This window comes from Coregonus lavaretus (assembly GCF_964263955.1).
Source record: "Coregonus lavaretus genome assembly, contig: HAP1_SCAFFOLD_650, whole genome shotgun sequence".
In the NCBI taxonomy this organism is placed as follows: domain Eukaryota; kingdom Metazoa; phylum Chordata; class Actinopteri; order Salmoniformes; family Salmonidae; genus Coregonus; species Coregonus lavaretus.
Genome location: NW_028164660.1, coordinates 136,529 through 156,816, shown reverse-complemented (window position 1 = coordinate 156,816; position 20,288 = coordinate 136,529).

Below are 20,288 nucleotides of genomic sequence, written 5' to 3'. Positions count from 1 at the left end.
TAGACAGGTAAATCTTTATTCACAATATAGCAGGGGGTGTAAAGCCACAACAAATAACATTTTCCATCAGCAGACTATGATCGATAATGTCAAAAGCCACACTGAAGTCAAACTTATTTAAAAAAAAAAGTTCTCCCCAATTTCGTGATTATGAATTTGTCTCATTGCTGCAACTCCCCAACGGGCTCAGGAGAGGCGAAGGTCGAGTCATGCGTCCTCCGAAACATGACCCACCAAGCTGCGCTTCTTAACACCAGCTCGCTTAACCTTGAAGCCAGCTGCACCAATGTGTCGGAGGAAACACAATTCAACTAATGACCGAAGTCAGCCTGCAGGCACCCGGCCCGCCTCAAGGAGTCGCTAGAGCACGATGAGCTAAGTAAAGCCCCCCCGGCCAAACCCTCCCCTAACCCGGACGATGCTGGCCCAATTGTTAACCGCCCTATGGGACTCCAAATGGGATCGAACCTCAGGCTGTAGTGACACCGCAACACTGCGATGCAGTGGCTTAGACCGCGGCGCCACTCGGGAGGCCTTCCCATAATCTTTTTATCATACATTTCTCTTAGCCAATCATCAGTCATTTGTGTAAGTGCCGTGCTTGTTGATTTTCCTTCCCTATAAGCATGCTGAATGTCTGTTGTCAATTTGTTTAGAGTAAAATAGCATTGTATCTGGTCAAACACAATTTTTTCCAAAAGTTTACTAAGGGTTGGTAACAGGCTGATTGGTCGGCTATTTGAGCCAGTAAAGGGGGCTTTACTATTCTTGCGTAGCGGAATGACTTTTGCTTCCCTCAACACTTTCTAGTAGGCTTAGATTGAAGATATGGCAAATAGGAGTGGCAATATCGTCCGCTATTATCCTCAGTAATAATCCATCCAAGTTGTCAGACCACGGTGGCTTGTCATTGTTGATAGACAACAATCATTTATTCACCTCTTCCACACTCACTTTACCAAATTCAAATTACAATGCTTTTCTTTCATAATTTGATCAGTTATACTTGGATGTGTAGTGTTGGCGTTTGTTGCTGGCATGTCATGCCTAAATTTGCTAATCTTGCCAATGAAAAAAATCATGAAAGTAATTGGCAATATCAGTGGGTTTTGTGATGAATGAGGCGTCTGATTCAATGAATGATAGAGCTGGGTTTGCCTTTTTGCCCAAAATGTCATTTAAGGTGCTCCAAAGCTTTTTACTATCATTCTTTATATCATTTATCTTTGATTCATAGTATAGTTTCTTCTTCTTTTTATTCAGTTTAGTCACATGATTTCTCAATTTGCAGTATGTTTGCCAATCGGTTGTGCAGCCAGACTTATTTACCATTCCTTTTGCCTTATCTCTCTCAACCATAAACTTTTTCAATTCCTCATCAATCCACTGGGATTTAACAGTTTTTAAAGTCATTTTCTTAATGGGTGCATGCTTATTAGTAACTGGAATAAGCAATTTCATAAATGTGTCAAGTGCAGCGTCTGGTTGCTCCTCATTACACACCACGGACCAGCAAATATTCTTTACATCATCAACATAGGAATAACTACAAAACTTATTGTATGACCTTTTATGCACTATATTAGGCCCAGCCTTTGGAACTTTGGTTTTCCTACACATGGCTACTAAATTGTGATCACTACATCCGATGGCTTTGGATACTGCTTTAAATCAAATTTCTGCAGCATTAGTAAAGATGTGATCAATACATGCTGATGATTTCATTCCTGTGCTGTTTGTAACTACTCTGGTAGGTTGACTGATAACCTGAACCAGGTTTCAGGCACTGGTTACAGTTTGAAGCTTTTTCTTGAGTGGGCAGCTTGATGAAAGCCAGTCAATATTTAAATCACACAGAAAATATACCTCTCTGTTGATATCACATACATTATCAAGCATTTCACACATATTATCCAGATACTGACTGTTAGCACTTGGTCTAGCAGCTTCCCACAATAATGGGCTTTAGGTGAGGCAGGTGAACCTGTAGCCATATTACTTCAACAGTATTTAACATGAGATCCTCTCTAAACTTTACAGGAATGTGGTTCTGAATATAAACAGCAACACCTCCACCATTGGCATTTCTATATTTTCTGTAGATGTTATAACCATGTATTTCTACCACTGTATCATCAAAGGTATTATCTAATAGATAGCCAGAATTTGAATGTCATCTGTTACTAGCAAGTTATTGATTTCATGAACCCTGTTTCTTAGGCAACATATGTTAATATGGCTATTTTTAGCACTTTTCTGGGATTCTTGATCGTTTTTATTGCTTTACTTGAAAGCTTAGCAGAAGTAGACATGCTCATGTTATTTATGTTTGAGCTGATCGTGCAGGGTGAGCTGCACAGAGTGGACTTCCTACTAGAGCACACCGCATCAGTGCTAACAGTATAACTCTGGTTCATAGGCACATAATTACTGCATATAATAGCTGTTGGATGAACAGAGGCATTCAGGGCAGTTAGAGGGACACAAATTAGGTTACTTACATTGTGTCTGCCAACGCCCCTGGGATAATGTACATTTGCTGCAGTATTATGACAACTCAGCGACACAATGGTAGGGATTAACTGAGCTGGGCTTAGGTCATTGATAAGTCATTGTCTCAACGCAGCCTTGAAATGCGTGGACAGAGTCCAGGAGCCAAGATGATTTGGATGGACTCATCATTCCTGTAGAGCATCTTCTGTTTCCAGAAGGTGGCAAAGTTATCTATAAAAGTGATTCCAACAGAGCTACAGTGATCTTTTAGCCAGGTGTGTAATGCCAGTAGCCTGCTGAATCTTTCACACCCGCGGCCCAACGATGGTACCGGATCTGAAATAATTCGTCGCTTTTTTTAATCTTTCAGTGCTAGAATCAGTTCTTAAAAATTTTCAGAAGTTCCGAGCTAGCCCTCCTAATGTCGTTTGACCCCACGTTTGACCCCCCGTGGACTCCCGGCAGCTGTCGCAGAACAGTCGGAAGCAGCCTTGTAATGTCCTGTACTCGTGCTCCAGGATAGCACAGGGTTTTTGCCCTGGGAACCATTAAGTTTCGTACTATAGAACTGCCGATGACGACAGCTGGTGCAATGTCTGAGGAGGTCCGGCCGTTCTTTCGCCTCGAGTGGTTTCGCAAACCCCTCGAGGACCGAAGGGTGGTAGGTCCCGATGGACCCAAGCCATCTGTAGTATCCATCGTGGATGATGAATGGGCCGGAGTCTCAGACAGCCTTACGGTCTGATGAGGGTGGGAGCTCTGAGGATCTGAACCTGAGGTAGAAACCACCGGAGAGGGAGACAGAAGAGGACGAAAGTGTAGGTACCTCTGGATCCAGGGCGGCGAAGCTGTTTCTAGTCTGTGTCCGGTCCAGGCTTAACATCTCCAAGGAGGCCCCCGTTGCCAGAGGACACTGTTTTAAATTTCCACGGCGAGTGACCCATCTCCGTGGCTGGTTGGTAGGATCGAGAACAGGAACATCCACCAAGTCATCCAGGAGCATCCCACCAACTCCATTCTCCAGAGAAGGGGGAGACCCCTTCTGGGAGGGATCCCTGCAGAGTACCGGCCAGTCGGCTGTGGAGAGCCGACACGGCGGCAACAGTTCAACCAGGCCAGAGCGGCGTCCGGTTCCTGGGGTGGAAGACAAAGAAAAAGTAGGCGGGCGTGGATTCCCCAGTAGCTTGTGTAGGTTCGCTACTTGTTTGCTGAGACTAGCCACTTTGCCCCTGTAGTCCTCTGCAAGCAAACAGTTGCTACATTGAAAGTCTGGGCGGTCCACATTGTCCCGGAATAAAGCAAAATAAACACAGCTCCTGCAGCATTGAAAACATTTGTTAGCGTCCTCCATTTGAGGCTCCAGGCTAGCTAGGCTAGCTAAGCCAGTCGGGCCTCCGTGTCTCTCCTCTTGACAGGGAACTCCTAACTTGTCCGAGAGAGAACCACACAGTTATCAAAAACCGTCAGGCCAAGGTAAGCCTACACCAAACACACACTTAATTAGATTTTTTGCCAAATTCACAATGCGAAAAATGAATGGCGGTGTAGAGTATTATAACTCAGGGTAGTAAAACAACACAATCAGTGGTGAACTGGGCGTGGTGAGGCCTATGGTCTCATGAGTCTTCTCAAATACCTCCTGTGGATAGGCCAAGTACCCTCGGGAGTCCTCATACTCATGGCTGGGAACCACTGCTTTAAATAATGTCTTATAGTAAGGTCATGTGGATAAGGGGCCCTCCCTGTAATGGCTAGCTCATCATATAGTCTTCCTATGACACTGACCTTTCCCCAGACGAAGAGTAGGACCTAAGGTCTTGTTTTGGCCCTAGCATACTATTCTACTGGTTGTCTGCATCATTAACAACATGTTATTCACAGACTGGCTCCAGCGAGATAACAGCTCTGAAACAGACCTTTGTTTGTGATATGAAAACAACCTGCTGGAATACATTTGGTAAATGTTCTGAAACACAATTTTACCTATAATTAGCCACACTTGAAATTGAATGAAGCATATAAAAAATAACACCCAAGCCACAAGTCAAAGCTATTGAAGCATATTGAAAGACACATCAAAGCCATATTGTTATTTATTTTGCTCAGTTGCACCCAAGTATCTCTTTTTGCATATCATCTTCTGCACATCTATCACTCCAGTGTTAATACTAAATTGTAATTATTTTGCACTGTGGCCTATACATTGCCTTACCTCCATAACTTACTACATTTGCACACACTGAATATAGATTTTCTATTGTGTTATTGACTGTATGTTTTGTTTTATCCCATGTGTAACTCTGTGTTGTTGTTGTTTTTATCGCACTGCTTTGCTTTATCTTGGCCAGGTCACAGTTGTAAATGAGAACTTGTTCTCAACTGGCTTACCTGGTTAAATTAAGGTGAAATAAAAAATAAATAAAAAAACACACACTCACACATACTACACTGACACGCCAACACACACACAGATACACATACATTCACATTTCTTCACACTCTTCACATATGCTGTTGCTACTCTGTTTATTATCTATCCTGATTGCCTAGTCACTTTTACCCCTACCTACATGTACATATTACCTCAATTACCTGTACCCCTGCAGATTGACTCAGTACCGGAACCCCTTTGTATATAGCCTCGTTATTGTTATTTTATTGTGTTACTATTTTTCCTTTAGTTTATTTAGCAAACATTTTAAAACTCTGCATTGTTGGTTAAGGGCTCATAAGTAAACATTTCACTGTAAGGTCTATACCGGTTCTATTTGGCACATTCATGACTCAAAGAAGAGTCTTCAACTATAAGGTGTTTTTTTTACTCTCCTAGCTGTGTCGTTGAGGAACTAGAGCAAGCACACTTGTAGTTATTTTGTTTGGAACACAACCCTGCATCCCCGCCATCACACAATTACTGTTGTTGTTTAGGGAATCCAAAAATGACCCATTATAAATCGCAATCTGGGTCAGGTGGGCATCATTTTGAAAGCTTGTTCTATTGCCAACATGACTAGCTAAGTTATAAAATACGATCTTACAGTGTTAGGGTTTCACAGGACAATTCAGAGAAACAGATGGTAATTTTGGTGCGCATAGAGTCATGGATGCATTCAGTTGCGTGTTCTGCTGTGGATTTTCTTCACAATAGGCAAAAATAGGATCATTCTGTTCAGAACAACACAGGGTATCCAGGGTATGACGTCATCTTGTAACTGTACATCAAACGTGATTATAAACGTTGACACTATATATGACATGAGTTTTATGATATGGAAATGTGAAGTGTACATTTGGAGAGGTGTTTGGCTTGCTTGTATGACATTGAAGCGGTATTTATTATAATCCTCAACGTCTCATCTTTCAAAATACACACACTGTAAAACTTTTCCCTGTACATTTACAGTATTATACTGGCACCTAAGTGGCCTGCTTAATACTGTAATTTTGCTTTACAGCAGAGATTCTGTAATATATTTCACAGTACTGTTTTCTTTACTGTAAAACATATTACAGGATCCTTGCTGTAGATGTACATGGATGCTGTAATGTTTTACAGTAAGGAAAAAAGTACTGTGAAATATATTACAGAATCTCTGGGGTAAAGCAAAATTACAGTATTAAGCTGGCAACTCTGGTGCCAGGATAATGCTGTATATGTACAGTGAAATTCTCCCTGAAATCTAAATTCTAATTCTACATAAAATACATTTGTTCAAATTGGTAACAACAAATTAAACAATAACAGTTAACAACAGAAGAAGTAACAACAGTTAACACATGTAACCAAATAAGAGCATCATTACAACACTAATTTAAAAACGATATTGTGTGCCTGTGTGTGGGGGGGTGTGGGGGAGAGAGAGACAAAGAGAGGGAGTTAAAATTGGGATTGGGTACAATCCTAGATCTATGATCAGGGGCAACTCTATTCAGGGTAAGGGGGTTCAGGGGCGGTGAAAAACACAACGGGACAGTTTGGGCAGGAGAGCATCCAGGAGAGAGAAGTCAGCGCAGCATCATGTCTTCCTCATGGGGCTCTAACAATCCTCCTCAGTTCTGATTTGTCAGCTCTTCTCACCCCAAGTATAGAAAAATAAATAATAGATTGAGAGACAGAGACAGAGAGCACCAGGGCTGTTACTCTGTGGGTAAAAAGCCAGGTGACGAGGGACATAACTGGTGTCGTGTGTGTGTACTTATCTCACTAGAGGTCTTCATTCAAACTCAGTGAACTCTGGGGCAATGTAGGCATTGAGAACAGCTGGCTTCCTCTGGGCCACCTTGTCATGCACTTTGTCCCATCTTCAGGGTTCATCATCTTGAGTTGATTTGAACCAGGTATCTGTACAGCCATATATTCAATATAGTTTATCAAATCAATTGAGGCATTGAACAAATACAAATAAGACAGCTAGATACACCTACTTCAAATCCTAGCAAACTAATACAACATTGCTATAGCCTACACAATCCCACAGATTATTTTACCAGACTCACAACATTTTACTTTCATTCTGTGCCACCAAACGTTTGCAAATGTTTGCATACTACTACTAGTAAAGTGAACAGGTTTTGCTAATACTGGAACATTATGGAACAGTGTTAACTAATATTGGTAGCCATCTAGATGTCTCCGTGAAACAGTCAACTCAATGGGGAGAGCATGAAACAACACCAGAACACATTGTCCTCCTTAGCTGTTACAACCCTGTGTGATTCGGTTCACTCCGCTCTCAAGTGCGCAACATACGTCATCGTTTTGCAGGCCAGGAGTGTCCGTATAGCCTCTCCCCGCTAACCATTTGTTTAATTTGAACAACATTGTTCCATAATGTTACAGTATTAGCTAAACCTGTTCACTTTACTAGTAGTATGCAAATGTTTGGTGGCACAGAAAAACCCTCTCAGACTCCCTTGATTGATACAGTATGTTTCCCTACTGAAGACTCCAAAGCCAGCCGGCCTCAACAGACCCCACAAGCAGTCTCTACAGGCAGTCAGACAGTTTATCAGTCTTTCAGTCAACCAGTCGGTCAGTCAATCTCTCAATCAGTCAGTCAGTCAGGCAGGCAGGCAGGCAGGGTAAGCTGGTGCGAGTCTCTGTCCAGAGCAGGCTCATTATCCATCAGGGTTGGCCTTGGACAGGCTTGCTTGGTTCACACCATTGATTGACATCTGACAGGCAGCCTGGCTAGCCTAGTGCTAACAGGGATGACGCAGGATGAAGCATTATGGGGCATTGTAATATGTGGCTATTCTAGCCTTAACAGGGATGACACAGGATGGTGCATGGTGGGACATTGTGATAGCTGGCTAGCCTAGTCCAAACAGGGATGACACAGGATGGTGCATGGTGGGACATTGTGATAGCTGGCTAGCCTAGTCCTAACATGGATGACACAGGATGGTGCATGGTAGGACATTGTGATAGCTGGCTAACCTAGCCCTAACAGGGATGACACAGGATGGTGCATGGTAGGACATTGTGATAGCTGGCTAACCTAGCCCTAACAGGGATGACACAGGATGGAGCACAGTGGGGCATTGACTTGGCTAGCCTAGCCCTAGTCTCGCGTAGCCATATCTCCAAATCACATTGTCGTCACGCCGGTCCTTTGGAGGTCTGGATAATTTTTTTATTAGCCGAAATTGCTAGTATGGTCCGCTGGATACTACATTTTTATTGGATGTTACATTTCAAGAAACCTCCCCCCACATGCACGTAGAAGGGGTGCTGCGTCACGTGTTATGTTCGTCACTATTTTCTGACCAATCGAGTCGATCAAGGCATTACAACTCCTCTGCTTGAAAACGACCAAAAATAAGAGACATTAGGTGTGTCTACATATAGGCTATGGTAAAAGTTGAGTGTATCAAGTGTAGCCGACAGTCAGCAATTGATTGAAATTGAAGTCACCACAAACACTGCATACATCAAACATTTTTATATTATATTAATTAGCCCAAGCAAGGCATTTGATTTGTTTGATGTGTTGCGAGGTTTTCACCCCATTGTTGCTACTTTCTGCTATTGACTTCACAAGGCTTTCCGATTAGGGAAGCCTGGTTCTCGATGAGGCTAGCCTTGCCCTAACAGGGATGAGAGAGGATGGTGCTCGATAATAGCAGGGCATTCTGCCACCGGGAAGGATTTAGACAGTAAAAAGGATCAGTCCCTGGAAGACTAACAAAGAGAGAGTGATTCTGCTTTGTGGACGACTAAGTCTTCGCAGGTTCAGTTTAGATCATTCTTGCCACATGTTTTACTAACAGATACTTGTTGTTTAGGTCTATTCCTGTCATGTAGGTAAGAGATTGGATTTGTGCAGTCAGTGTAGCGCCTCTGTATGTTTTGTCCTGGCTTGGCTGGTACCTTATCTAAAACCGGTCTCCCACTGTACCATAGCTGAGTTTCCCAGACAGAGTTCCCCCCTATCTATCCTTATGTCGCATCCATCATGAGAATGCAGTTCTATTAGTGTACTGCTGTAGTGTGTGGGTGTACACTCACCTGTCAGTAAAGAGACAGGGAGAGAGAGGGGGGGGGGGGGGCAGTAAGAGCCTGATGACATACCCAGATTCTCACTGCCCCGAGGGTACAGTGGTATGATTACTTCCTACTAATCTCTTTCTGAACTCTCCACCCCTAGGCTAACTCCCTAGCCCCTATTAAAAATACACACATTGCCAACCAGTGGCTTGCTGAGGTCATGGGCCCTCCATCAGTCGTGGGAGTCGCTGCATTGAATTAAGGGGATGGGCTTAATTCAATGCAGGGTGGCAGGTAACCTAGCGGTGTAGAGCGTTGGGCCAGTAACCGAAAGGTTGCTGGTTGGAATCCCCGAGCCGACTAGGTGAAAAATCTGCCTGTGCCCTTGAGCAAGGAAGGCACTTAAACCTAATTGCTCCTGTAGGTCGCTCTGGTTAAGAGTGTCTGCTAAATGACTAAAATGTCAAATGGGCTCCAGTCCTGCAGGCTTCTCCCACCTGCCAGTGTGAGGGATACAGGGCTGCACTCGAGGGAGGGCTTTTGGAGATTGGTTACACCAGGGGGTTATCCTGGACTTCCCTGCCTCTGTCTCGAGGGCCAAAAGCGGGGTGCCTTGTTTCTCTGAGCCTCCTAGGCCTGGAACTTTGGATCGACTCTGGCCTGAGAGACCAGCCATGCAGAGGCTCCAGTCCCACCCCATCTGTGTGAGTAGTAGGAGAGGACAGCAACTCTTCTCCTTTTCCTCCTCCGTAATCCTGATTTAGCAGCCCTGGATCCTGGGTCGGGTTAGCCATAGGGAGGTGAGTGTTAGCCCAGGATTTGGCTGGGATTGTCTGGCTCTATTTCTGTCCATTGAGATTGACGGTCTGCTGATGTCTCGCTGCGTGTACTGATACACTGTGTGTACAAACTGTCTGGCATTGCCTGGATTTTCTAAGTGGAAACAGCTGTATTTTGTACTGTGGTCACCTTCAAGTGGACAGGGAGGGATCTCTGACAGGATTATTGCTAAGGCTAGCTGTAGCGGTATGGCAAACTGTAACAAGCTAATCCAGCTTCAAAGCTAATGATTTAATTAAAGAGTGCCTGATATGTAGGCTGTGATGGGTGTAGGCACAGGGGAAAGAGGCTGCTTGGAACGATTGCCTAGTCAACCACACTCAGTCAATGGGTCAATAGCTGGTAAGTACCGTAGGCTATACTTAGATGGTAAGTACAGAACCCTATCAATAGCCTGTTATAAACCTTTTGTTAACCTTGCTATTAATACTGTAGCTAATATATGGTCATCCTGTTCCCATTACCACATAAGCTGCCAGAGGTATGGCCTAGTCATTAGATGCAATAATCCACTCTCCCCAGAGAGTCTCATTGTCACTGATCATCATAGCTGGCACCTGTCTCTGTTGTGGCAGGATCCCCAGTGCTATCACAGACAGTCATCAGTAGAAAGAGAAAGAGCTAGTCTCTCTTTCTCTAGGTATGCTTCGCAGGGCACAGATAAGTCCCATGCTGAACTGTATTGTATGGAGGAGTTTCAGTTCAGTCACTCAAAGGGGATGAGGTTCTAAAAAAGACTGCAGGTTTTTACTTCAGACAGTGGCATGGCACCACAGGCAGACAACTGTTCACTGCCTGTAGATACAGTGGGGTCCGAAATGATTGACACCCTTGATAAAGATTAGCAAAACCCATGACTAGTGTGCATGGCCAAAGAGCTCTATTTTCATGTCATCTGACTATAGTACCGGTTCAATCCAAGTGCCAATGCCATTTAGCAAACTCCAGGCGTTTACATTTGTTGGATGACATGAAAATAGAGCTCTTTGGCCATGCACACCAGTGGTGGGTTTTGCGTCAAAAGAAAGATGCGTGACCAGAAAAGAACCCCATACCTACTGTAAAATATGGTGGTGGATCTTTGATGTTGTGGAGCAATTTTGCTTCCACTGGTCCAGGGGACCTTGTTAAGGTCAAAGGCATCATGAACAAAAACCTGGTTGCCTCTGCTAGGAGGCTGAATCTTGGCCGCAAGTGGATCTTCCAGTAAGGTCCCATTTTGCTCAGTTGGTAGAGCATGGCGCTTGCAACGCCAGGGTTGTACAGTATGAAAAAGTATCCAATTGGCGACAGAATTTCATGCGAATATTCAAAAATCTGCATAAAAACAATATGCATATTTTCCCACCAGAGATGTTTCCATCAAATTGACTTGTTGCAGATAAAACGCTGTGCGTGATGATGTAGTGCACATAAAAATACATTTTGCGGTTAAATTCCCATGTACCGAATAAAAAATACAAGTTGAGTGGGTTTCCAATCCATTTTCAACTCTATATATGGTTTTCTCACAAAAAATGTTGCGTTATATAGCGAGTGTGCCCACTACGGTATTGGCTCGTGCACTCTAGGCAACAGCTCGCAGATACAGTGCGGGTATAGCCTACATGATGAGATTATTATGGACAAAAGAGTGAGATTATTTGTCAAACGGCAGCCAAGCGTAAAGTGGCCTTTTATTGTCCCGAGCACAAGGTGCACCTGTGCAATGATCATGCTGTTTAATAAGCTTCTTGATATGCCACACCTGAAAGGTGGATGGATTATCTTGGCAAAGGAGAATTTGTGCACACAATGTGAGATAAATAAGCTTTTTGTACATATGGAGAAAATACAATTGCACTGTATGTTTTTTCTTTACCAAATATTTCGATTGCCATATTACTGGTGATTTAGATCAAAACACTTGGGTGAACTGTTGGAATCATAGAAATAAAAATAGTATTTGGATTCTATGGTTGGTGTTGTTTGGCATGATAACTAATTTAAAAAACAGATACAGTAGAAGTTATGACAGGGTAAAAACCAAGGTTACCAGGGGACCCTTATTATATTTGAATTCATGGTGCTTAAAAACATTATAATTGCAGCCTTTTGCGATAACATTTGATTAATTGTGCAGCCCTACTATTTATGGAGGAGAACAAACTCTTTGTGCCAATCTTTTGTATCTCTTATTTTATTATTTATCCATCTCTACCTCCCTCTCCTCCCCCCATCTCTCTCTCTCTCTCTCTCTCTCTCTCTCTCTCTCTCTCTCTCTCTCGCTTTCCTCTCTGTGCGTGCAGCGTGCCACAGGGCTGGTCTTCTCCTACATGTGTCAGCAAGCACTGGGCCAGGCTGTCATTCTGGACAGCTCCCCCCACCCCCTCCCATATACCTTTTAATCTTTCCTTCCCCATCCCCCTCTCACCCCCCTTCCCACAGCATCTAATGTGCAAGTTTCTTTCAATCTCCACTTCTCCACCTCTTCTTCAGCATCCATCTCTCCCTCCCTTTCTCCCCTCGTCCCCCAGCACCTTATGTGTCACATACTCCCCCTGACTGGGATGAGATGTGACAGATGAGGCAGCCAAGCAGACCTGGTCCAAACTGCTGGGCCTGGGGGGTTGTAACGAGGACAGCTAGCATAGCAGCCTCTCTCCCTGGTTCTAGACAGACGACAGAAAGCCTCCTCTACTCTGTTGCAATGTCTCCAGCCCCTCCCTTCTCAGCACTGGGATCATAGTAAGAGAGCTGAGTATCTGACGCTTTAGATGGGGAGTGTTTTTTTTTTGCGCAGCTAGCCAAATCCTTGTTATTCCAAATAGTGACCATAGCAGTTGGCTATATAGTATAAATAGGTCTGGAACCAGGCATGGGTTACCTTTTACATCAGGGTGATTCGGAGCCATGTTTGTCAATCTGTTTGTGACCATTGAAAATAGTATTGTCTTCCTGACCTGCCATTTAGAACAATGGAGTGGGTGGTGATCCACTTAGTGTCCTCTCTGACATTTGTCCTTTAGTAGTTTAAACAGCTTTGGAGAAGATAACTCCTTTGTGTTTGTTGTTGGGGTGTTAAGAACTGAAGGAAGCCTTAGCAGGCTTCCAATGTAGTGCTCTTTACTTTGTTGGGCACTTGGGCTACATAGAGGTATCAGTAGTGCTCTGAAGTCAGGCTCTCTTTCTCTCAGTTGTTTGGCATTTCTCTGGGCTTGACTGTGTGCTTGTTGGGCTCAATGCTTGCCCCAACTGTGGAATGCGTATTTGGCTGAGTGTTAGATAAAGACACGCTGGCACTGTATTAGAGGAATGGTTATAATTGTTGTCTGCCTGGAAGACTCATGCAGTATCGAAACACAAAGAACCTGGTTGCATTAGGACTGTGAAAGCAGCTCCCCTTGTTTAGTGGAAGGTCAATCTCATGGTACCTGTGTGGCGGGCCAACATAGTGTGTGTGTGTGTGTGTCTTTTTGTGGGCTTTTGTGTAGCGATAGGTAACAATGCTTTGAGGGTGACTGTTGTCGATGTGTTCAGATGGTCCTTGGTTCAAGCCCAGGTTGGGACAAGGAGAGGGACGAAAGCAATACTGTTACACGTGTGTCTTTCTGAAGCCTTGTTTCTCTTTCTCCCCTTACGTCTTCCCTCTTATCTCCTTATATGTACTCACACCACCGGTAAATGTCCACCACTAAAGTGGTGATTGTTGGGCCTGTCGGACTGGATGATGGCTTTTGTTGTTGTATCTGATCGCTATTGCTCTATAAATCGTATTGACAGACCTCCTTCTATTCCTCAGTGGTGTAAAGTACTTAAGTAAAAATACTTTAAAGTGCTACTTAAGTAGTTTTTTTGGTTATCTGTACTTTACTTTACTATTTATATTTTTGACAACTTTTACTTATACTTCACTACATTCCTAAAGAAAATAATGTACTTTTTACTCCATACAATTTCCCTGACAACCCAAAGTACTCGTTACATTTTGAATGCTTAGAAGAACAGGAAAATTGTGAAATTCACATACTTATCAAGAGAACACATGGTCATCCCTACTGCCTATGTTCTGGTGGACTCATTAAACACAGAGTGTTGGAGTGTGCCCCTGGCTATCCGTAAAAAAAAAATAACGGTGTCGTCTGCTTTGCTTAATATAAGGAATTTGAAATTATTTATACTTTTACTTTTGATATATTTTAGCAATTACATTTACTTTTGATACTTAAGTATATTTAAAACCAAATACTTTTAGACTTTTACTCAAGTAGTATTTTACTGGCTGACTTTCAATTTTACTTGAGTAACTTTCTATTAAGGTATCTATACTTTTAGTATGACAATTGGGTACCTTTTCCACCACTGCTATTCCTCTACAGGTTATTGTGATTCTCAGAGGAAAGACGAACATCCAGGGACATTGAGAGTGAGCTAAATAAATGTAAATACTTGCTACTAATGCTACATCTACCATTGGTTACGGAGAGAGGTACAACACTAGAATCGCTACTATCAACATATTTCCAGGAGCTCCTACCTACCATTCCGTCAGCAACAGTGATTGCAGCAACTACCCAGTGGGCAACACTATGAAACTAAGATGTCATTTCAACCAGTTTTGTCCAGTTTGACTTAGGGAGGGGCATAGTTATTTGAATATATATGAACGGACGTTGATATTCAATGTCTGCGAGAGTATTCATAAAAATGTATAATCATAGGCCTATTTTGACAATGAAATTGAAAAGGCTTTGTCTAAATTAAATGTAATTATTTATGTGACACAAGGATATACCATGAAATTTGAAATTCAATAAAACAACAAACTTTAGAATTTAGTTTTTATGACGTTCGCCCCATAAAAAAACATACTGTAGCCTACACGGGTTTTACACATTTGTTGATATTGTCGGCCAATCAAAGTGTCTCTGCAGTCAGTGGCTCCATGTGTAGCAAGCAACGTGGGAGATCTCTAATTACCGCAAAATGGAATTACAATTACAGAATTAAGTTAGCTAGCTAAATGAAAAACAAATAGTGAAATTATTTAAAATGCCCATGCCTAGTTTGACTGAGCTAAATTGGTCCCAGTATAATACTCCATAGGCACAGTAGTGCTTTCTGTTAGTGTGCTCTCTCTTCCGCCTCAGGAGCTTCTAGACTGTCAGTCAATATCCATCACACCCACAGCATATAGTACTCTGGGGTCCTCATCCACCAACACTGTGATCAACATTTGTATAGATGTTTTACACACAAACACGCAAACATTATACCAGGGGGAGAGAGAGAGAAAGAAAGAAAGAGTGAATGGCCTCCACCGCCCTCCCCACTGTAGAGAGAGTTTTGTGTTGGTGGATGGAGATTTGAGGATACATGCATTTGTCAGACAACATGTTCAATTCTGTCCAAGCCTTCAAGGTCACGTACAGGCTTGTGTTCCAGAGAAAGGAGGCTTTTTTAACACACAAGGGAATAGACTATGTATATAATCACAGTGTTATATCAATGACTCAGCTGCCAACTGGGAATGAAACCCAGCGAGAAGACAGCTCAGCGAGGAGTGAGAGAACCTCACTTCCAATTCGTGCTATGGCATAAAAACAACTCAATGAAGAACAGATTTTTTTTCATCAGTAGTATTATTGAGATTTATTCATGGTGCTATCCGCTCAGCGTTGTCTCGCTCTGAAAACCTATAAACATCTCAATTTTGGCCTTGGCAGTCTTTGCTTGCTGCCTGGGACACAACAAACCAATTTAGAAATGGAGACAGAGCAGGAGGGAGATGTGAGTCGCTAATAGAGGAACATGTATCAGTCAGCAGACCCTTTATGTATTCTTCGTCTCCTTCTAGTTAGGTTTGGTGAATTAATATCCTTTCAGTATGAATTGGGAGAAAGACTGGGAACGATTGAAATAACATTTGGCTCTCATTCATTAAAGGATCTCATTAAAGTTTTTCCCCCATCCATTATGTATTTTTTTTATACATTTCCTATGCTCTGCTCTATTATGTTTTTTTAAAAATACATTTCCTTTGTTCTGCTCTGCTCTGCCTCTGCAATGTGCTATGAACTGACTATCCTACCGATCCTTGACTTCGGCGATGTCATTTACAAAATAGCCTCCAACACTCTACTCAGCAAATTGGATGTAGTCTATCACAGTGCCATCCGTTTTGTTACCAAAGCCCCATATACTACCCACCATTGTGACCTGTATGCTCTTGTTGGCTGGCCCTCACTACATATTCATCGCCAAACTCACTGGCTCCAGGTCATCTATAAATCAAACTAGGCAAATCCCTGTCTTATCTTAGCTCACTGGTCACCATAGCAACACCCACCCGTAGTCTGCGCTCCAGCAGGTATATCTCACTGGTCATCCCCAAAGCCAACACCTCCTTTGGCTGCCATTCCTTCCAGTTCTCTGCTGCCAATGACTGGAACGAACTGCAAAAATCTCTGAAGCTGGAGACTCTTATCTCCCTCACTAACTTTAAGCATCAGTTGTCAGAGCAGCATACCGATCACTGCACCTGTACACAGCCATTCTGAAATTAGCCCTCCCAACTACCTCATCCCCATATTGTTATTTATTTTGCTAATTTGCACCCCAGTATCTCTATTTGCACATCACCTTTTGCACATCTATCATTCCAGTGTTAATACGAAATTGGAACTATTTTGCACTATGGCCTATTTATTGCCTTACTTCCATAACTTACTACATTCGCACACACTGTATATATATTTTCTGTTGTATTTTTGACTTTGTTTTGTTTACCCCATATTTATCTCTGTGTTGTTGTTTTTATCACACTGCTTTGCTTTATCTTGGCCAGGTCGCAGTTGTAAATGAGAACTTGTTCTCAACTGGCTTACCAGGTTAAATAAAGGTGAAATAAAATAAAAAATAAAAAGAATAAGCTTGTATTATTGGATTGGTATGGATGGAAGTAGAGGAGCCCAAATGGGGTTCAAATGGTTTGCAAATGTGCTTCAAATGAGAAGGTTGTGGCTCCTGTTGATGCTTAAACATCATGGAGAACACACACACACAGACACACACACACGATGATTTCAGGCTTTTTCAAGTTGTTCAGGCTTTTTCATCACAGCTCTATTCAGTTGTAGACAGCAGAGGAGACGTGAACTACTCAATGAACCGTATTCAACCATATTGAATTACGCCATATGTTTGGTGGTGGTAGTGTGAAGGGAAAACGTTTCTCCTAGCTGCCATTCCCCTCCCTCAGTCGCTTCTGTGCTAGCTTCAGTCGCATCTTGCCACACAGCAAATTTGAGATCGGAATTTTAACACACACTTTCTTAGAAATTATATGTGACCATCTCAAATAGTGTTAAACTAACACTTTTCAAAGTGTTGATAAACTAACACCTCAAGAGTGTTAGGTCCCTAACACAATGGGTGTTGCAAATTCCGATTTAAAGTAACACTTTCTCAGTGTTAGGGAACTTGTTAGTAACTTGTTTTGGGTTGTTGTTTTAACACTGTAGGGTGTAAAGCCATATTTGCATATTTATTTCTCAGGGTGCCTTTCGAGTGATTTTAGAGGTACCAGTACCACCCATGACTGTGTTTGCTACTGACAGAAACATGATTGTTGCATTTGATGGCTTTCAGTCCTGTAGCCTTCACCTATTGAGTGCCTAAGTGAATATTTTATCATACAAATTTAATTATTTATGACAATACATAATTATTTTTGACAATACCATACTTCGACAACCTAGTTTTACCATAACACACTGGTCTGAAACTCCTGGTTTGCAGGCCCCATCGGCAAGTCATATTGTGCTGTCTTGCAATGTGTTATATAATTCCTATTGGAATCCAGCTAGAGTTAGGATAGCCAACAATTTGAACTTTTAATCACCCGCAACTGTAGTTAGAATGACTGCCAAGGTAGGGAAGATTGATAAATGAGACTACCTAAACCATCTCAACTGGAACAACCATCTCAATAACAGGTGAAATAAGTCCAACCACTTACAGATTGGATTCGTTTAGAAAAAAGTAGGTAATTTATCTTTGTGTAGTATAATATAAATGTATCAATCAATGTGCATGCAGAAACAGAGATATTAAAACACACTATTCTAAAAAGCAACCTGCAACAAAGCATGCTGGGAATGATATAATAATGAGGCCCCTCCCATGTCTTTTTCACTCAGAGAGTGACAACACAGCCAATTAACAACACCATCAGGTGGTGATTCCATTGTGATTTAGAATAACACTTCATTTATTCACTGCAGGTGGTGTCAATTTCAATCCCACTGGTGTTAACCCTACTTGAATCAACACTCAGATACAACACTTTTTACCTCAACACCCAGATTTCAACACCCGCAAATTTGCTGTATAGGTTGTCATTGCAAATATGAATCTGTTGTTTATTGACTTACCTGTATAAATAAAGATCTAATAAAAATAATCAATAAAAGTCATCACAGACCTCTTGTTTGTACCTCTTTCTCTCCCTGACATCATATGAATGCCATTCCCTGATAGGCTCAGTCACTCTGAATGGTTCCTGAAGACTAGAGTGCTGCTGTAGCATCAGTTAATCACTGGTTAGCTAATAGAGAACGGTTAGTACCATGAAGTGGCTTTACCATGTTTTTCAATGGGGTCAAGAGTCAGTGGTACTTGTCTCTATCTCCCTCCCTCCCTCCCCTGCCTCCGCCACTCCACTCTGCCTCTACCTCTCTGCCTCAACCACCATCACAATCAATTAAAAGGCTTTCCCCACTGTTTGAAGTGTAATAACTGTTTTGTCAGCAGTGTTATTAGGTAGAACGACAGTTATCAGACCAGGGAACATTGGAAGCTATAAGCTGTAATTTTTTGGTTGAATTCAGGTGCGTTGTCAATATCCTCCACATTAATGGTTGTCAGGGGCAACGAGCAGCCAGCCCTCCAGGACTGAGATTTCCCACCCACTGTGAGGGATCTAACATGGTGGGGTCTACACATATGCCAGCACACACACACACACGCTCGCATGCAAGCACACACACACACATGCTGGCACCCACATGAAAAAATACTATTGTATACTATTGTTAAATACTATAGTATACACTGTAGTGTTCACTTTAGTGTTGCGGATATGACTATAGTATACTGTATTATTTACAGTTTAATATAGTATAAATACGTGAGTAAAGAAATTGGGATGGCTGCCGTTTTACGGTGTCCTAACCAACTGTGCTATTTTGTTTGTTTTATCGCATTGTTTGTAACTTATTTTTTTATTTGTTTTGTACATAATGTTGCTGCTACCATCTCTTATGACCGAAAATAGCTTCTGGACATCAGAACAGCGATTACTCACCTCGAACTGGACGAAGATTTTTTCTTTAACGAGTCCGACGCGAAGTATATACTGCTTTCTTGAGACCAGGCCCAAATCCCATCATTTGCGTGAAGAAAAGACGGAGAAAAGGGGACAGAGGTCGGAGGTCGGGCTGCCTTCTGAGAATTCGTAGGCGAGTGAGTAAACCTCCACTACCATCCTTACTATTGGCCAACGTGCAATCATTGGAAAATAAACTGGATGATCTACGATTAAGACTATCCTACCAACGGGACACTAAAAACTGTAATATCTTATGTTTCACTGAGTCGTGGCTGAACGACGACACAGATAATATAGAGCTGGCTGGGTATTTCCGTGCATCGGCAGGACAGAGAAGCTATTTCTGGTAAGATGAGGGGCGGGGGTGTGTGTCTATTTGTCAATAACAGCTGGTGCGCGATGTCTAATGTTAAAGAAGTCTCGAGGTATTGCTCGCCTGAGGTAGAGTACCTCATGATAAGCTGTAGACCACACTATCTACCAAGAGACTTCTCATCTATATTATTCATAGCCGTCTTTTTACCGCCACAGACCGATGCTGGCACTAAGAACGCACTCAAGAGCTGTATAAGGCCATAAGCAAACAAGAAAATGCTCATCCAGAAGCGGCACTCCTAGTGGCCGGGAACTTTAAGTACCAGTGACTCGCTCAATACGAAAGTGGTCAGATGACGCGGATACTACGCTACAGGACTGTTTTGCTAGCACATACTGGAATATGTTCCAGAATTCATCCAATGGCATTGAGGAGTACGTACATATCCAAACCAGAAGCCATGGATTACAGGCAACATCCACACCGAGCTAAAGGCAAGAGCTGCCGCTTTCAAGGAGAGGGACACTAATCCTCGGATGTGGCAGGGTTTGCAAACTATTACGGACTACAAAGGGAAACCCAGCCTGAGCTGCCCAGTGACACGAACCTACCAGATGAGCTAAATGCCTTTTATGCTCGCTTCGAGGCAAGCAACACTGAATCATGAATGAGAGCACCAGCTGTTCCGGACGACTGTATGATCACGCTCTCGGTAGCCGATGTCAGCAAGACCTTTAAACAGGTCAGCATTCACAAGGCCGCGGGGCCAGACGGATTAC